The sequence below is a fragment of the Podarcis cretensis genome (assembly GCF_951804945.1).
Source record: "Podarcis cretensis genome assembly, chromosome: 3".
Lineage (NCBI taxonomy): Eukaryota > Metazoa > Chordata > Lepidosauria > Squamata > Lacertidae > Podarcis > Podarcis cretensis.
The window spans coordinates 2699361-2715944 of record NC_137172.1 but is presented as its reverse complement, the minus strand read 5'-3'; the positions used below and the strand labels follow the sequence as shown (position 1 = coordinate 2715944).

Genomic DNA, 16584 nt, shown 5'->3' with positions numbered 1-16584 from the left:
AAGACAGGACAAATAACTTCCCCCCCAAAAAACCCTAGGTCTCCCCCAACAAACGTTTGAGACTAGCTCCCCTAAATCTAAGAGATGGATCAAACTGCGCGCCCATGTGAAACTTGTGAAACTTGAAGTCTACTAATGTGAAACTTGAAGTCTACTAAGGCCCCTAGATACATATTGATTCATTTCTCATTTAAGGGTGAGCCCATCTCATATGCACTATGAAAACTGAAACACAGAACCATCCATAGAAACTGAAACACAGAACCATCCATAGAAATTCACACTTATCTGAATTGTGCAATGCTTTTTCCACTTAAGTAGTGTTCACTAGTATACAGTGGACCCTTGGGTTGCGAACGTGATCTGTGCGGGATGCACGTTCGCAACGCACAGTGTTCGCAACCTGCATCTGCGCATGCGTGGGTTGTGATTCGGTTATTCTGCGCATGCACAAAGCGCAATTTAGCGCTTCGGCACATGTGCAACTACCGAAACCCGAAAGTAACCCATTCCGGGTTTTGGTGGTCCGCAACCAAAAAAACGCAACCTGAAGTGGCTGTAACCTGAGGTATGACTGTATTTGTTATGAATATTGGACTAGGGACTGGGAGACCAGGACTTAAACGGGGACATCTGGTAACCCGACCCTAGATCCAGCTCTGGCCTTAAATGAAACGTTGTCAGGTTCCCGGTGGTCTAAGGTATTAAAGAGACAGTTATATTTATGAATGGGAGACAGGACTTAAATTCCCAGCCAGCCATGAAGCTCACTGGCTGACCCTGGGCCAGTCACTACCTTTCAGTCTAGCCTACCTCACAGGGTTGCTGCCAGGACGAAATGAAGAGGGGGAGAACTGTGTGCCCCACCTTGAGCTCCCTGGCAGTTCGGGCCCCTTGAGGGTACACCAAGAAGATGCAGACTCTGCACCCCTACATTCTGTTGACAATTGGGGGCCTTGGCACCAGGTGATTCACCCCCCTTAGTAATCCTCATGTGTGTTAATTTATCAATGGTTCCACCTTTTTCTGTGGCACCACAATTTAGGGAGGATATTGACAAGCTGGAAGGTGTGCAAAGGAGGGTGACCAAGATGAACAAGGTTCTGGAAATGAAGCCGTATGAGGAATGGCTGAAGGAGCTGGGTAGGTTTAGCCTGGAGAAGAGGAGACTGAGAGGAGATATGATACCCACCCTCAAATATCTTATGGGTTGTCATGTGGAAGATGGAGCAAGCTAGTTTTCTCCTGCTCTGGGGTATAGGGCGCAAACCAATGGGTTCAAGTCCCATGAATGGAGATTCTGACTGAACATTAGGAAGATCTTTTTGAAGGAAAGAGTTGTTTGACCAGAGAATGGACTTACTTGGAAGATGATGGACTCTCCTTCAGTGGAGGTTTTTGGATGGCCACCTGTTAGGGATTCTTTGGCTTGGACTAGTTGACCCTCAGGGTCCCTTCCAACTCTATAATTGTTGGATTCTATGATGATAATTGCAATTTTGCTCCATTTTCACCTGGAAGGGGATATGTCTAGCATTGCTCCCCCCCACCAACTGCTCCCCTGAACCTTCTTCAGAACTGGATCAATTCCCAATTCCAGTGTGTTTCATGGAAGCAGCTGCCTGTTACTTCACACACCTTTGCTGTCTGTGGACATTTGATGATCATGGAGCAATATTTGTCTGACTTGGAGCCAGACATGGTGAGGAAAAAGAACTCAGCGGTGAGACCACAGACTCCCCACCTTGCCTGCTGCACCTTGCATTTCAGTCTCTTGGGAAAGGATGCTGAAGCACATGCCAGTTACTCCAAAACCAAAGGAAAGTCACAGTATGGAGAGGAACTGGCAGAGCCCCCACCCCAACCCAGAGCCCCCTTTCATACAAGGCACCACCACACAGAGGTTTCCAATGCTTGCGTTTATTGAAAGGAAAAGCTAAAGCAAATGAGCAGACAAACCCAATCCTAAACCCAGTTACAAAGATTTCAGCCTCACTGAGCACAGCAGGACTTGCTCTGGAGTAAACGGGCAGAAAGGATTGGGCAGGGATGGATCCTTCCCAGAAGCGCCTTCAGCAGCAGCAGCAGTGAACAGAGAGGTTTCTACAGATGTGCAGCCAAGGCAGCTACATCTCCAGAGAAGAAGCGAGGTGGTCTTCCTTTCGTCAGAGGTGATGTGTGATGGGTCTGCTGTAGAGTGAAATGAAAAAGAGAGAAAACACTGTGAATATCGGGGGTGCTCAAAAGAGGCCAGGGACCCCCTGAAGACCAAAGAGCCAAATGCTATCGGAATTGGGATTTCACATGGTGGAGGAGTGGGGTTCAGCTTAAACTTTCTGCTGGATGTCGGGAGAGGTTTCCATCTCAAACCCAAACTGTTCCATGCACTTTCTGGAGCTGATGGGAGATATACTCCAAAACATCTGGTGGCCACCTGGTTGACCAAGGTGCCCCCCAGGCTTTTAAAAGCCTTTTTTCACATGCGGCTCAGTTATCCTACTCCTATTTTCTAAGCTGCTAGAGTCAAGTGACTCCAAATGTCATCAGGGAATGTTCAAGGTCCAAACTCAAATCAATGAATTTAGCATTCAGGAGAATCTAGCAAGTGCTACCCCTCCACTCCGTGGCTGTTAAGGGTCAAAGACAGGGGAAAGAAGCAGAGCTGTAACTCCCAGGCCTTTGGGGTCGTGTCTCTTTGAAATGCCACAGAGTAATTTCCAGACACAGGTATGGTTTTGCCTATAACTCACCTTAGCTGCGCTTGCAGCAACGCCTGTCTCCTGAACACTTCCCAATCTCTTTCTCGCCTTTGTTGCAGGTTTTTCTGCAGCTGCCCCCATTATTCTGGCAATCCTGGGTGGGACGTTGAGCTACAGACAAATCTGTAAGGGAAAGTGAAGAGAAAAGCAAACTAAGAGAGGAAGGTGCAACTACCAAGGAGAGGATCTAACTGGGAGGGCTGCTCCATCTCCCAGGACTGGCCCTCTACACCTTCCACCCTTTGTTTCTCAACAGCCCTTCTGGCCAGGACATCTGGAGGGCACCAGGTTGTTGAAGGCTGGTGCAGGATGAAAGGGGCTGGGATGGAGAGTGAGACCCTCCCCCTCCCCCTGCACTTTCAGAAGGAGGGCTGACCTAAGGCAATCACTAGTGTCCTTGCGGCCACTGGAAACCTGGGAGAGAGAAGTTCTCTTGCCCAGGAAACTTCTCCACCACAAAGCTGAATCTACTGAAATGTGTCATTACAAATTCTAAAGCAGCAGCTTCTTTGGATCAGATTCCATATTTTAGGATTGGAATGGCAATCAGATCACAAGACCTTGCCTGCTGGGATCAGGCCAAAGGGGCCCCATCTAGTCCATCAACCTGGTCTCACAGTGGCCAATCAGATGCCCCATTTGGGAAGCTCTCAAAGGAGACAGAGGGGCAAGAGAATTCCCCACCCATCCCTTTGCGATTCCCTGCAAGTTGTATTCAGAGGCAAGTTTAAAAGAAATAAAGCAGAGAGCTGTGGAGCTCAGAGAAGAAGCATCTGAGAAGAAGGCCTTACCTGGAGCCACCAGCATCAGGAGGAGGAAGGCGAGAGAGAGGAGGCAGAAGATCTTCATGGCTGGAGGTTGGTGGGAATCCTGGAGATGCCTGAAGCCAAGTGGAAGAGCAGTTGTCTGGGGAAGGAGAGGTCCCTCTACTTATGGGTGGATGGAGGACTGTTGAAACCTTGTGGGAAGCCAAATGTCTTTTACAGGATAGATGTTGCAAGTCTTGCAGGGCAGAGGAAGATGAGAATTGCTGTCTGGATTTGAGTAATGCTCTTGTGCAAAACCACATACAGAAAAATGACCACAAACCTGGGTAGCGTCAATGACTGTCAAAGAGAGGGAATTGGGTTGTTTCTAAAATGTTGCCCTCGATGAATGAATTTTCCAAGAATGTATTGAGATTACAAATATTTTATCAGTTCATTGCGATCAAAATTTTTGCAGCCGTGGTTGCATATAAAAAGATTTCTCTTACGTTCTTTGGTATCTCACTGCCTAGAATTCTCAGTAAGAAGGCCTCAGGTTTTGGGTTGTGGTTTTTTTAAAGTTAATTTTAATTTTTCTTTTTTAGGGAGAGGATTCTTATGAAACTAGACTGGCAGAATAAATTATTAGAGTTTGCTGAAATGGCACAAATGACTAACAGACCGAGAAGCAACTCAAATCAAAGCTTTATTTTAAAAAAAGGGGACATGTTCAAGAATATAACACTGGTGCGCCATCTATGGAAGCATTTGAATGATTTCTGTGTATATTAATAACCAAAGCAAAGTAACAAGAAACAAAAGATGTAACAAAATATAAGATACTATAAATAGAACAGTGAGAGATTTTAATAGACAGTGAGTGATTTTACTTTCTTGGGCTCCATGATCATTGCAGATGGTGGCAGCAGTCACAAAATTAAAAGACACCTGCTTCTTAGGAGAAAAGCAATGACAAACCCAGACAGCATCTTAAAAAGCAGAGACATCACCTTGCCAACAAAGGTCCGTATAGTTAAAGCTATGGCTTTCCCAGTAGTGATGTATGGAAGTGAGAGCTGGACCATAAAGAAGGCTGATCGCCGAAGAATGGATGCTTTTGAATTATGGTGCTGGAGGAGACTCTTGAGAGTCCCATGGACTGCAAGAAGATCCAACCTCTCCATTCTGAAGGAAATCAGCCCTGAGTGCTCACTGCAAGGACAGATCCTGAAGCTGAGGCTCCAAGACTTTGGCCACCTCATGAGAAGAGAAGACTCCCTAGGAAAGACCCTGATGTTGGGAAAGATGGAGGGCGCAAGGAGAAGGGGAAGACAGAGGATGAGATGGTGGGACAGTGTTCTCAAAGCTACCAGCATGAGTTTGACCAAACTGCGGGAGGCAGTGGAAGACAGGAGTGCCTGGCGTGCTCTGGTCCAGGGGGGCACGAAGAGGCGGACACGACTAAACGACTAAACAGCAGAAACATAAATAGAACAAAGTAATAACTATTTGCACAATTGAAAAACAGTAATGCTAACAGTAATGGTTCAAAATTGGGAAAGGAGTACGACAAGGCTGCATTTTGTCTCCCTGCTTATTTAACTTATATGCAGAATTCATCATGCGAAAGGCTGGGCTGGATGAATCCCTAGCCGGAATTAAGATTGCCGGAAGAAATATCAACAACCTCAGATATGCAGATGACACAACCTTGATGGCAGAAAGTGAGGAGGAATTAAAGAACCTTTTATTGAGGGTGAAAGAGGAGAGTGCAAAATATGGTCTGAAGCTCAACATCAAAAAAACGAAGATCATGGCTACTGGTCCCATCACCTCCTGGCAAATAGAAGGGGAAGAAATGGAGGCAGTGAGAGATTTTACTTTCTTGGGCTCCATGATCACTGCAGATGGTGACAGCAGCCACGAAATTAAAAGACGCCTGCTTCTTGGGAGAAGGGCAATGACAGGCCTAGACAGCATCTTGAGAAGTAGAGACATCACCTTGCCAACAAAGGTCCGTATAGTTAAAGCTATGGTTTTCCCAGTAGTGATGTATGGAAGTGAGAGCTGGACCATAAAGAAGGCTGATCGCCGAAGAATTGATGCTTTTGAATTATGGTGCTGGAGGAGACTCTTGAGAGTCCCATGGACTGCAAGAAGATCAAACCTCTCCATTCTGAAGGAAATCAGCCCTGAGTGCTCACTGGAAGGACAGATTGTGAAGCTGAGGCTCCAGTACTTTGGCCACCTCATGAGAAGAGAAGACTCCCTGGAGAAGACCCTGATGTTGGGAAAGATGGAGGGCACAAGGAGAAGGGGGCGACAGAGGACGAGATGGTTGGATAGTGTTTTCGAGGTTACCAGCATGAGTCTGACCAAGCTGCGGGGGGCAGTGGAGGACAGGAGTGCCTGGCGTTCTCTGGTCCATGGGGTCACGAAGAGTCGGACACGACTAAACGACTAAACAACAACAACAACAACAATGCTAAATACATGGGGGGGGGAGGGCAGGGAGTCCTGTGTAGACAAGCAAGAATATATGGTGAAATGAATTGGATACGGAATATTAGACTGTTATCCTTTTCCTAATGATCCCTTGCATGGAGTCCATCTTATTCACAGCTGGGCCCACGGGGCCAACATCTTCTTGGAGCTCTTTACTATGACTCCAAGGTCTCATTGCTAGTCACCACCAGTTCACACCCCATGAGGGTACACCAAGAACCTGCAGGCTCTGGACCCCAACACTCTGTTGACACTTGAGGGCCTATCCAGTTTTCCATCAGTAATCCTCATGTGTGTTAATGAAGTCATAGTCCCACTCTCTTCTGACTTGGTCAGACCCCACCTAAAGTCCTGTGCCCAGTTCTGGTCATCACCATTTAAGAAGGATGTTGTCAAGCTGGAAGGTGTGCAGAAGAGGGCAACCAAGAGGATCCAGGGTCTGGGAGTGAAGCCTGATGAGGAATGGTGGAATGGAGGAATGGGGTAGGTCATGCTTAGCTTGGATGAAATGAGATCTGAGAGCCATCTTCAAATATCTCAAGGGATGCCTCATGAAAGATAGAGCAGACTTGCTTTATCCCTCTCTGGAAGGTAGGGCCCAAACCAATGCATTCAAATTCCATGAATGAAGATTCTGATTGAACATTAGGAAGATCTTTCTGAGGGTAAGAATTGTCTGAGAGGTGAATGGACTCCATCAAAAGGTGGTGGACTCTTCTTCAGTGGAGGTTATCAAGCAGAGATTCCACCTCTCAGGGATTCTTTAGCTTAGACTAGATGACTCTCAGGGTCCCTTCCAACTCTACAATTCCAGGATTCTATGATAAATGCCATTTCGCTCCATTTTGACCTGGCATTGCTGTCCGAAACTCTCACCCACCCCTCCCCCCATCTCACCTCCTTCTGATCTGGGCCAATTCCCAATTCCTCTGTGTTTCACGGAAGCAGTTGCCTGTTACTTCACACACCTTTGCTGCCTGTGGACATTCACTGATGATGGAGCAATATTTGTCTGACTTGGAGCCAGACATGGTGAGGAAACAGAACTCAGCGGTGAGACCACAGACTCCCCACCTTGCCTGCTGCATCTTGCATTTCAGTCTCTTGGGAAAGGATGCTGAAGACACCCCATGTCTGTGTAGGTTGCAAAAGATGAGCAGATGCCCTGGAAGTTTCACAGGACAGAACACAGCACAGACCAACAGCTCACAACCGGCACTAATACTCCTCCCCCAGAATAATATGGGAACGTGACCCTCACTTTTGAGCCCCCATCTCTCTCCCACGGACACATAAATTCACAACAGTGCACACAATTTTATACCAATGGCTGCGATTGCCAACACAATCAAAACCTAGTGTTGCTTTAGCACTACAAGTAAAATGCAAACAGCACAACACACACATTCAGGCTATTCAGAAAAGGAGGGTCAAACCTTCCCTTTCTTTGGAAAAATGGAGATGGAGTCTGATTGAGGGCTTGGAAGGGCAATGGCACAGTTTGGTGCTGGAATGATTGGGCTGTTTCTAAGGCTGCTGTCCTGTTCAGGCAAGAGATTTCTGCTTGGTATAGGACATTTCCCTCTTCCCTGAAGACTCCCCCCAGGCAGTGGCGTAGCGTGGGGGGTGCAGGGGGGGCCGTCTGCACTGGGCGCAACATCTGGGGGGGGGAGCGCTCACAGCCTCCGGAGTCGCCGAAGAGCCTCGGGCGCAGGCTGTAGCAGAGCCCCATGTCTCACGGAACCGACGAGCTGTGCGCACGTCCGGGCTGAAGGCGTCCGTTAGGCAGCGGCTCTCAGTGCTTGCTGCAGTCCCCGCCGTCAGGGCCGTGGAGGGTGCGCCAGGCAGCTCCTCCTCACAGCCCCGCTGCTGCCGCTGCTGCTGCAGCTGCTGGGCTATGTTGCATTTTCTTCGCCTCTCTGCACAGTTTGGTGCTGGAAAGATTGGGTTGTTTCCAAGGCTGCTGTCCTGTTCAGGCAAGAGATTTCTGCTTGGTATAGGACATTTCCCTCCTCTTCCCTGAAGACTGCCCCCAGGCATCCTCAAAATCTGCTCTAAAGATTGGAATGATTCTCCAGATCAGACTTTGGTGGTTCCTGGGGCAGAGATGGGTTTAGGGGGGTGTTTTCCCACATGAGGTGTGTGGGGAGGGGTGCTGAGTTTTGTCCTTGCACCAGGCGCCACTGAAATTTGGAAGACCAATTTCCACCACTGTCCAGGGAGAGGAGAGGAATCAGGAGTCAATTTGTGAATTTGGAGACAAGCCATTGAGTTGCAGATGGTGGAGAGAAAGCCCAGGTGGAAATGATGGTATGAGATGTGGATTTGAAGGACTTTGTAGGAGAAGAGCCCTGAAATGGATCAGCCCAAAGGCCTGTCTAGTCCAGCACCCCTTGCTCTTTCCCACAAGCTCACACTCTCTTTTGTAAACCAATGAGAGGCTGTTTTCACAAGCAAGCGGCATAGAATGGCAAAAGCTCCCAGCAGCCTCAGCCTCACATGGTCAAGCATAGGGCAATGGGAGTAGTCTTCCCAAACATCTGGAGGGCACTAGGTTGGTGAAGGCTGTGATGCGACCTCTGTCCAGATCTCTCGTCTTCCCCCTTTGGTCCCCCTCCCACCAAGGACTGCGAGACTTGCATTCTTGCTCTATGCCCCAATGAGCATTTCTTTTATTGTCCACCATCATTAAGCTTTCATTATAAAGTTGGGAATAGAGTAGTCACTTTGGAATACGATAATCATCTAAACCTCATGACCAGTCCAACAAAGTTGATGTTGAAGAATCATTGCTTCAACACTGATGAGGGGGCAATAGCAAAGAACCTTCAGCATCCAAAATAAACCAAAAATGGGAAGTAGAAGAACAACATATGGATATTAATTTATTTACAAAAAAGCCCATTGTTTTTTGGCCCTCACTGAAATGCAAAGTTGAAGCAAACTGTAAGAATCTCTAAGAAGATATGCCTTTCATTTCTCCTGCTATTTCTCCTGCTATTTGTCCTCCAAATATGGAAAAGAAAAGGAATGACCTCAAAAGGATGCTTAAAAATCACACTTTCGTTCTTCAATGGATTGCTTGCCAGTGGGGTCCTCTTTGTGTTTTTGCCAGGTAAATGGGAGACATTAAATTCAGCTGGCAGTTAAAGTCCTTCATCCTTCCAAACTTTGAATTTTCCAAGGCGGTTCTCCAGTCACATAACTGGTACCCAAGCCCATAAAGTGGAGTACCAGTAGCCATTGATAACCCACAAATAACAGCTTTTCAAAACCATCTAATTTGGTGGGACTATCTGTAGGGACAAACCTAGACAGCATCATAAAAAGCAGAGAAGAAGAAGAAGAAGAAGAAGAGTTTGGATTTGATATCCCGCCTTTCACTCCCTTTAAGGAGTCTCAAAGCGGCTAACATTCTCCTTTCCCTTCCTCCCCCACAACAAACACTCTGTGAGGTGAGTGGGGCTGAGAGACTTCACAGAAGTGTGACTGGCCCAAGGTCACCCAGCAGCTGCATGTGGAGGAGCGGAGACGCGAACCTGGTTCCCCAGGATTACGAGACTACCGCTCTTAACCACTACACCACACTGGCTCTCACCCTGCCAACAAAGGTCCATATACTACTGGTTTTCCCAGTAGTGATGTATGGAAGTGAAAGCTGGACCATCAAGAAGGCTGATCGAAAGTCCCATGGACTGCAAGAAGATCAAGCCTCTCCATTCTGAAGGAAATCAGCCCTGAGTGCTCACTGGAAGGACAGATCCTGAAGCTGAGGTTCCAATACTTTGGCCACCACATGAGAAGAGAAGACTCCCTGGAAAAGACCCTGATGTTGGGAAAGATGGAGGGCACAAGGAGAAGGGGACGACAGAGGATGGGATGGTGGGACACGGTTCTCAAAGCTACCAGCAAGAGTTTGACCAAACTGTGGGAGGCGGTGGAAGACAGGAGGGCCTGGTGTGCTCTGCTCCAGGGGGTCACGAAGAGTCACACACGACTAAACGACTAAACAACCACAATCTCCTGTAGGAGCAAACTCCATCCTTTAACTATTTGCTGTGAAGGATCTTTTTCAAATGCATTATCTGAAGAAACCTTAATTCTGCAAAGGGCATAAGGAGATCCCTGCTGGATCAGACCAGCAGCCTACAAGAGTCAACCATTGTTGGGAAGAAGGCTACTAGAAACACACATATGAGAAACAGCCATGCACTTGCATGTGATTGTGAGCAACTGGAGTTCAGAGACTGAAGCAGTGGAAGGAAAATTGCCCTGGGAGCCGAGAGCCCTGATAGCCTTCTCCTCCAAGAACGTGCTTTTCCTTTATTAACTTCATGGTAAACTCAAAGCATAGCTGGGAAATTAATTCTCCCATGCCATAATTTCAGAAACAACTCTCTCTGCTTCTCTTTGTCAGTCAGTGACACTAGCCTGGTTTGTGGTCATTCTTCCATATGTGGTTTTGCACAAGAGCATTACTCAAATCCAGATGGCAATTCTCATCTTCTTCTGCCCCACAGGGATTGTGACATCTATCCTGTAAAAGACATTTGGTTTCCCACAAGGTTTCAACAGTCCTCCATCCACCTTTAAGTAGAGGGACCTCTCCTTCCCCAGACAACTGCTCTTCCACTTGGCTTCAGGCATCTCCAGCACTCCCACCAACCTCCAGCCATGAAGATCTTCTGCCTCCTCTCTCTCGCCTTCCTCCTCCTGATGCTGGTGGCTCCAGGTATGGCATTCTTCTCAGATGCTTCTTCTCTGAGCTCCACAGTTCTCTAGCTTTATTCCTTTTAAATCTGCATCTGAATACCACTTGTAGGGAATCCCAAAGGGATGGGTGGGGAATTCTCTTGACCCTCTGTCCCCCTTGAGAACTTCCCAAATGGGGCATCTGGTTGGCCACTGTGAGACCAGGTTGATGGACTTGATTCCAGCAGCCAGGCTCTTAGTTGCATCTCCCTCTCTTAGTTTGCTTTTCTCTTCACTTTCCCTTACAGATTTCACCGGAGCTCAACGTCCCACCCAGGATTGCCAGAACAATGGAGGAAGCTGCAGAAAAACCTGCAACAAAGGCGAGAAAGAGATTGGGAAGTGTTCGGGAGACAGGCGTTGCTGCAAGCGCAGCTAAGGTGAGTTATAGGCAAAAGCATACCTGTGCCTGGAAATATGTCTGTGGCATCTCAAAGAGACACGACCCCCAAAGGCCTGGGAGTTACAGCTCTGCTTCTTTCCCCTGTCTTTGACCCTTAACAGCCACAAGGGGAGGCACTTGCTAGATTCTCCCTAAGGCTAAATTCACTGTTTGGGGATCTTGAGAATTCCCTGATGACATTTGGAGCTACTTGACTCTAGGAACTTGGAAAAGAGAAGCCAGAGAGCTGTGCCCAATGTAAAATATGTTATTCGGAAGCATAGAGGGCAGCCTTTGTCAACCAGGTGCTGACTGGATGTTTTGGATTATATCTATCATCAGCCCTAGGCAGTGCAGCGAGGCATTTGGGTTTGGGGTGGATAGCTCTCCCAACCTCTTCACATTCAGAAGGTCACACTCTAACCAAATCTAACCAGCTGAGCTAAGGTCTGAGCCAACTCTCCAACCCCATGAAATTCCAACTCTGATAGCATCCAGCTCTTTGGTCTTCAGGGGGGTCCCTGGCCTGTTTTGAGCACCCTCCCACCCGTATTCATGGTGTTTCCTCTCTTTATTGTTCAACTCTACAGAAGACCCATCACGCATCACCTCTGACGAAAGGAAGACTACCCCGCTTCTTCTCTGGAGATGTAGCTACCTTGACTGCACCTCTGCAGAAACCTCTTTGCTCACTTCACTGCTGCTGCTGCTGCTGAAGGCGCTTCTGGGAAGGATCCGTCACAGCCCAACCCTTTCTGCCTGTTTACTCCAGAGCAAGTCCTGCTGTGCTCAGTGAGGCTGGCATCTTTGTAACTGGGTTTAGGATGGGATTTGACTGCTCATTTCCTTTTGCTTTTCTTTTCAATAAATGCAAGCATTGGAAACCTCTGTGTGGTGGTGCCTTGTATGAAAAGGGGCACCAGCTTGGGTTGGGGTCTCTACCATTTCATCTCCATACTGTGACTTTGATTTGATTTGGGAGTAACTGACAGGTGCTTCTGTACACCAACACAGTAGAATTGGAAACTGGCCCAGTTCTGAAGGAGGTTGAGAGGGGCCGTTGGTGGGAGGGGGGGGGAAGCAATGCTAGACACATCCCCTTCTGGGTCAAAATGGAGCAAAATCGCAATTATCATCATTAAATCCTACAATTATAGAGTTGGAAGGGACCCTGAGGGTCAACTAGTCCAAGTTAAAGACAGATGGCCATCCATTCTCTGCTTAAAATTCTCCACTGAAGGAGAGTCCACCACCTTCTGAGGGAGTCCATTCCATGGTCAAACATATCTTTCCATCAAAAAATCTTCCTAATGTTCGGTTGGACAAAATTCAGCACCCCTCCCCCCACACGTCATGTGGGAAAACACTGCCCTAAACCCACCTCTGCCCCAGGAACCACCAAAATCTGATCTGGAGAGTCATTCTAATCATTAGAGCAGATTTTGAGGTGCCTGGGGGAGTCTTCAGGGGAGAGGAGGAAATCTCCTATACCAAGCAGAAATCTCTTGCCTGAACAGGACAGCAGCCTTGGAAACAACCCAGTCATTCCAGCACCAAACTGTTCCATTGCCCTTCCATCCTTTCCCAACAGACTGAAGTGCAAGATGCAGCAGGCAAGGTGGGGAGCCTGTGGTCTCACGGCTGAGTTCTGTTTCCTCACCATGTCTGGCTCCAAGTCAGACAAATATTGCTCCATCATCAGTGAATGTCCACAGGCAGCAAAGGTGTGTGAAGTAACAGGCAGTTGCTTCTGTGAAACACAGAGGAATTGGGAATTGGCCCAGATCAGAAGGAGGTGGGATGGGGGGAGAGGTGGGTGAGAGTTTCGGACAGCAATGCCAGGTCAAAATGGAGCGAAATGGCACTTATCATAGAATCCTGGAATAGTAGAGTTGAAAGGTCCATGGGTGGCTCAAAATATGTATAAAAGCATCAAAACACATTAAACACTAAACTTTTAAAACTTCCCTATACAAGACTGCATGTTTCATAAACAGTAATTGAGCGCCTCACCTTCAAGGATACAGAACTCTGGGCAAACACTGAACCCCTTGGGTTTTCTCTATGATCAACAATTTGGGTGCTGTGTAACAATATTTTCAAGGAATCCTCACATGTGTTATTTTCTCCAGCTCCATCCCTGAATCTGTTTGCATTGCAAGGGATGTCTTTGGCATTGCTGCTCCCAAATCCCACCCACTGTCCCCCAATATCACCTTCCGATCTGGGCTCATTTCCAAATTCACTGTGATGAATCTGGCAGTTGCTTCACCCAACTTTGCTGCCTGTGGGCATCCGATGGAGCAACGCTTGTCTGTTAACTTGAAGCAAGACCAGGTGGGGAAATGGGACTTAGCCCTGTGGCCACCTTGCCTGCTGGGTTGGCACTTCAGGCTCTTGGGAAAGGATGCTGAAGACATCTCATGGGGCCCATCTCTGTGGAGATTGCAAAAGACCAGCAACTGCTTCCATATGATACAGGCACTGCCCAGACGAACAGCTCACCACTGGCACTGATACTTCTCCCCTTCTCCAAAATTAAATTAAAAAGCCTTGCCATCACCTTTGGGTGCCCATATTTTGAAGCTGAAGTTGGATGGGCACCGGTCAGAGATTCCTGCATTGCAGGGGTTTGACTAGATGACACTTGGGGTATATTCCGATGCTGAAGCTCAGAACCTCATGAACCTCAGAGCGCATGAACCTCAGGGCTTGCCACATACATCTTGCAAATGACGGTTGGCAACCCACTAGATTTCAACAGTCCTCGAGGCACCTATAATTTGTATCATCCTTCCTTTCCCAGTCCACTTGGCTTCTGGTACCTCCAGGATTCCCACCAACCTCCAGCCATTAAGATCTTCTGCCTCCTCTCTGTTGCCATCCTCTTCTTGATGCTGGTGGCTCCAGGTAATGCCTTCTTCTCACATGCTTCTTCTCTGAGCGGCTTCCCAGCTCTCAGCTTTATTCCTTTTAAACCTGACTCTGAACACCACTTGCTGAGACTCCCAAAGTGGTGGGGTCTTGCCCCTATGTCCTACTGGAGAATATCCCAAATGGGACTTTAGGTTGGACATTGTGAGAAGAGGATACTGGACTAGATGGGCCCCCTTTGGGCAGATCCACCAGTCTGTCTCTTCTGATTACATCCTTTATAAGATCCACGGAAGCTTTCAAACTTGTAATAATGCGCTTCAGCACACTCAGCTTTGCCTTTTGTAAAAGACATGGCCAGTTTCCTGGGCAAGGGGGCTTCTCTCTCCCAGTTTGCCAGTGGCCGCCCAGGGAAGCGAGTGACTCTGACGCAGCAGTCTTCCCTATCACCTTGGCTCAGACCCTGTCCTGAAGGTGCAGGGAGGCAGCAGAAGGGACTGACTCTCTGCTCCAGCCCTGCATTCTTCCTGCACCAGATTTCCCCAACCTGGTGCCCTCCGGGTGTCCAAGCCAGCAGGGCCATTGTGAAAGAAGAAGTTGTGGAAGTTGTGGAAGGTCAGTCATGAGAGCCAGAGCCTTCAAAGTCTCCTTTTTCTTCCTCCAGATTTCACCAGAGCCAAAGTTGCTGTTCCGATATGTGAACGTATCGGTGGGAAATGCATAAGATGGTGCCCGAAGCCACTTTTTATGTGTTCATCTGTCCTAATGTGTTGCCGTTAAGGTGAGTTAAATCCAATCTTAGCTGTGACCAAAAATTAGTCTCATGAACACAAATGCATGAGACTCATCACTCTGTCCCCTCCCTCCACCTCCCTCTCTTAACCTTTCCAGCCAGTTTAAGGGGAACAATATTAATGTCTGCACAGGGGGTGGAAAACCCTTTCCTCTCACCTTGCTGTCCCCATGAAAGCTGTCTGACCCCTCAGCCACAACTCCCCTTAGCCTCCCTTGGTCAAAAAACAGCTTTTCATGGTTTGAGAGGGTGGGGACTCAGTCGCTGACCCTCCTCAAATAGCAAAGGCAAGCTGTGTGAAATGTCCCTGTGAAGGTGGTTATTGAATCACAGAATTGCAGAGTTGGAAGAGAATGTATGCACAAACAATGTTCTCCTCAAATGTGTCCTCTCTTGGGGTTGCTGTTCGCACAAAGAAGAAGAAGGAAAAGAACCACATTAGAAAAAATAGTGTGTATTGCAGCCATGCCCCACTCAGACCCCCCCCCCAAAGTGCATACAGGAAATGCCCAGAGGTCTCTCTTACAATCACAGAATAGAAATGTAGCGTTGGGAGGGACTGAAGGGGTCATCTAGTCCACCCCTCTGCAAAACAGAACCTCTGTGTGCAGTTTGAACTCTGACAACAGAAGCTCTTCTGCCTCCCAGTTGGAGTCACTGGCTGGGGATTTCAGAACCACCACCAACACACATTTTAACAGTGTCTCATCCTCTCACAGGCAAATAACTCTGCAGATTTCTGGTGCAAGACCTCTGGTGAAAGGAAGACCACCCTGCTCTCCTCTGATGTGCAGCTGCCTCGACTGCACCCCCATCTCTGCTGGGGAAGAAACCGCTTTGCTTGATGCTGCTGAAGGCGATGCTGGGAAGGAGTCAAGAGGGAGCCATCCTGTCTGCCTGTCTACTCACGAGTAAGCCCCACTGTGAACAGGGAGGCCTGACTCCTTAGTAAATGGGCTCAGGATTGGAGCTTGGATTTGGTTTGCCTTCAAAAATGCTTTAGCTTCTTCTTTTTAATAAATGCAAGCATTGGAAACCTTTGTGTTGGTTCATGTTGTGAAAACGTGTGCTGGGTTGAGGGGATATTTGAGCCAATGGACAAATATCAACAGGGAGCCACCACAGAAAAGTCCTCTTCTCTCATTTCCACCCTCCAAACCTCTTGCGAAGGAGGCACACGAAGAAGGGCTTCTGATGATGATCTCAGGGTCCAGGTCAGCTCATACGGAGAGGCCGTCCTTGAGATATTTTGGTCCTGAGCCCATGAGGTGTGTGAGAGGTGAGTTGGAAGCAGCCTGAAAGCTGGAGACACAGATTCTTGTTTGCTGTGCAGGGGACCCAAAGCTGTGATAAACTGAGAAAGATGATTTGGGGGATGTTAATGTTGTGATCTCGTCCATTTTATGCTCAGCCTCTCTTTATATGTTCATTAAAAATCATATCACCTAAATACACCAAAGTCTCCACTCACCTTCAAGGAAACCAAGCTCTGGGCAACACTGAAACTCCTAGGTTTTCCCCAGGCTCAGCAATTTGGGTGCAGTGTAAGAATATTTTCAAGGAATCCTCACATGTGTTATTTGCCCCTTTTCTCCAGCTCCATCCCTGAATCTGTTTACATGGAAAGGGATCTCTTTGGCATTGCTTCTCCCCACTCCCACCATTTCACACACCCCAATATCGCCTTCTGATCTGGGCTAATTCCAAATTTCCCTGGGCTGCATCTGGCAGTTGCTTCACCCAACTTTGCTGCCTGTGGGCATCTGATGGAGC

The 16584-nt window shown here is 47.9% G+C and overlaps 3 long non-coding RNA genes across 3 annotated transcripts; 2 read left to right on the top strand and 1 right to left on the bottom strand.

The window, feature by feature from the left end:
- Window positions 1-1904: 1904 nt before the first annotated feature.
- LOC307212056 lies at window positions 1905-3760 on the bottom strand. The gene is made up of 3 exons (XR_013836779.1): window positions 3551-3760; window positions 2751-2882; window positions 1905-2190 (listed from the first exon to the last, which is right to left on the bottom strand). It is a non-coding gene; the product is annotated as an uncharacterized lncRNA (long non-coding RNA).
- Window positions 3761-10442: 6682 nt separating this feature from the next.
- LOC307212049 lies at window positions 10443-11972 on the top strand. Its single transcript, XR_013836768.1, has 3 exons — window positions 10443-10742; window positions 11011-11142; window positions 11735-11972. It is a non-coding gene; the product is annotated as an uncharacterized lncRNA (long non-coding RNA).
- A 1985-nt stretch (window positions 11973-13957) lies between these two features.
- On the top strand, window positions 13958-15833 carry LOC307212085. The gene is made up of 3 exons (XR_013836810.1): window positions 13958-14054; window positions 14683-14799; window positions 15531-15833. It is a non-coding gene; the product is annotated as an uncharacterized lncRNA (long non-coding RNA).
- Window positions 15834-16584: the final 751 nt, after the last annotated feature.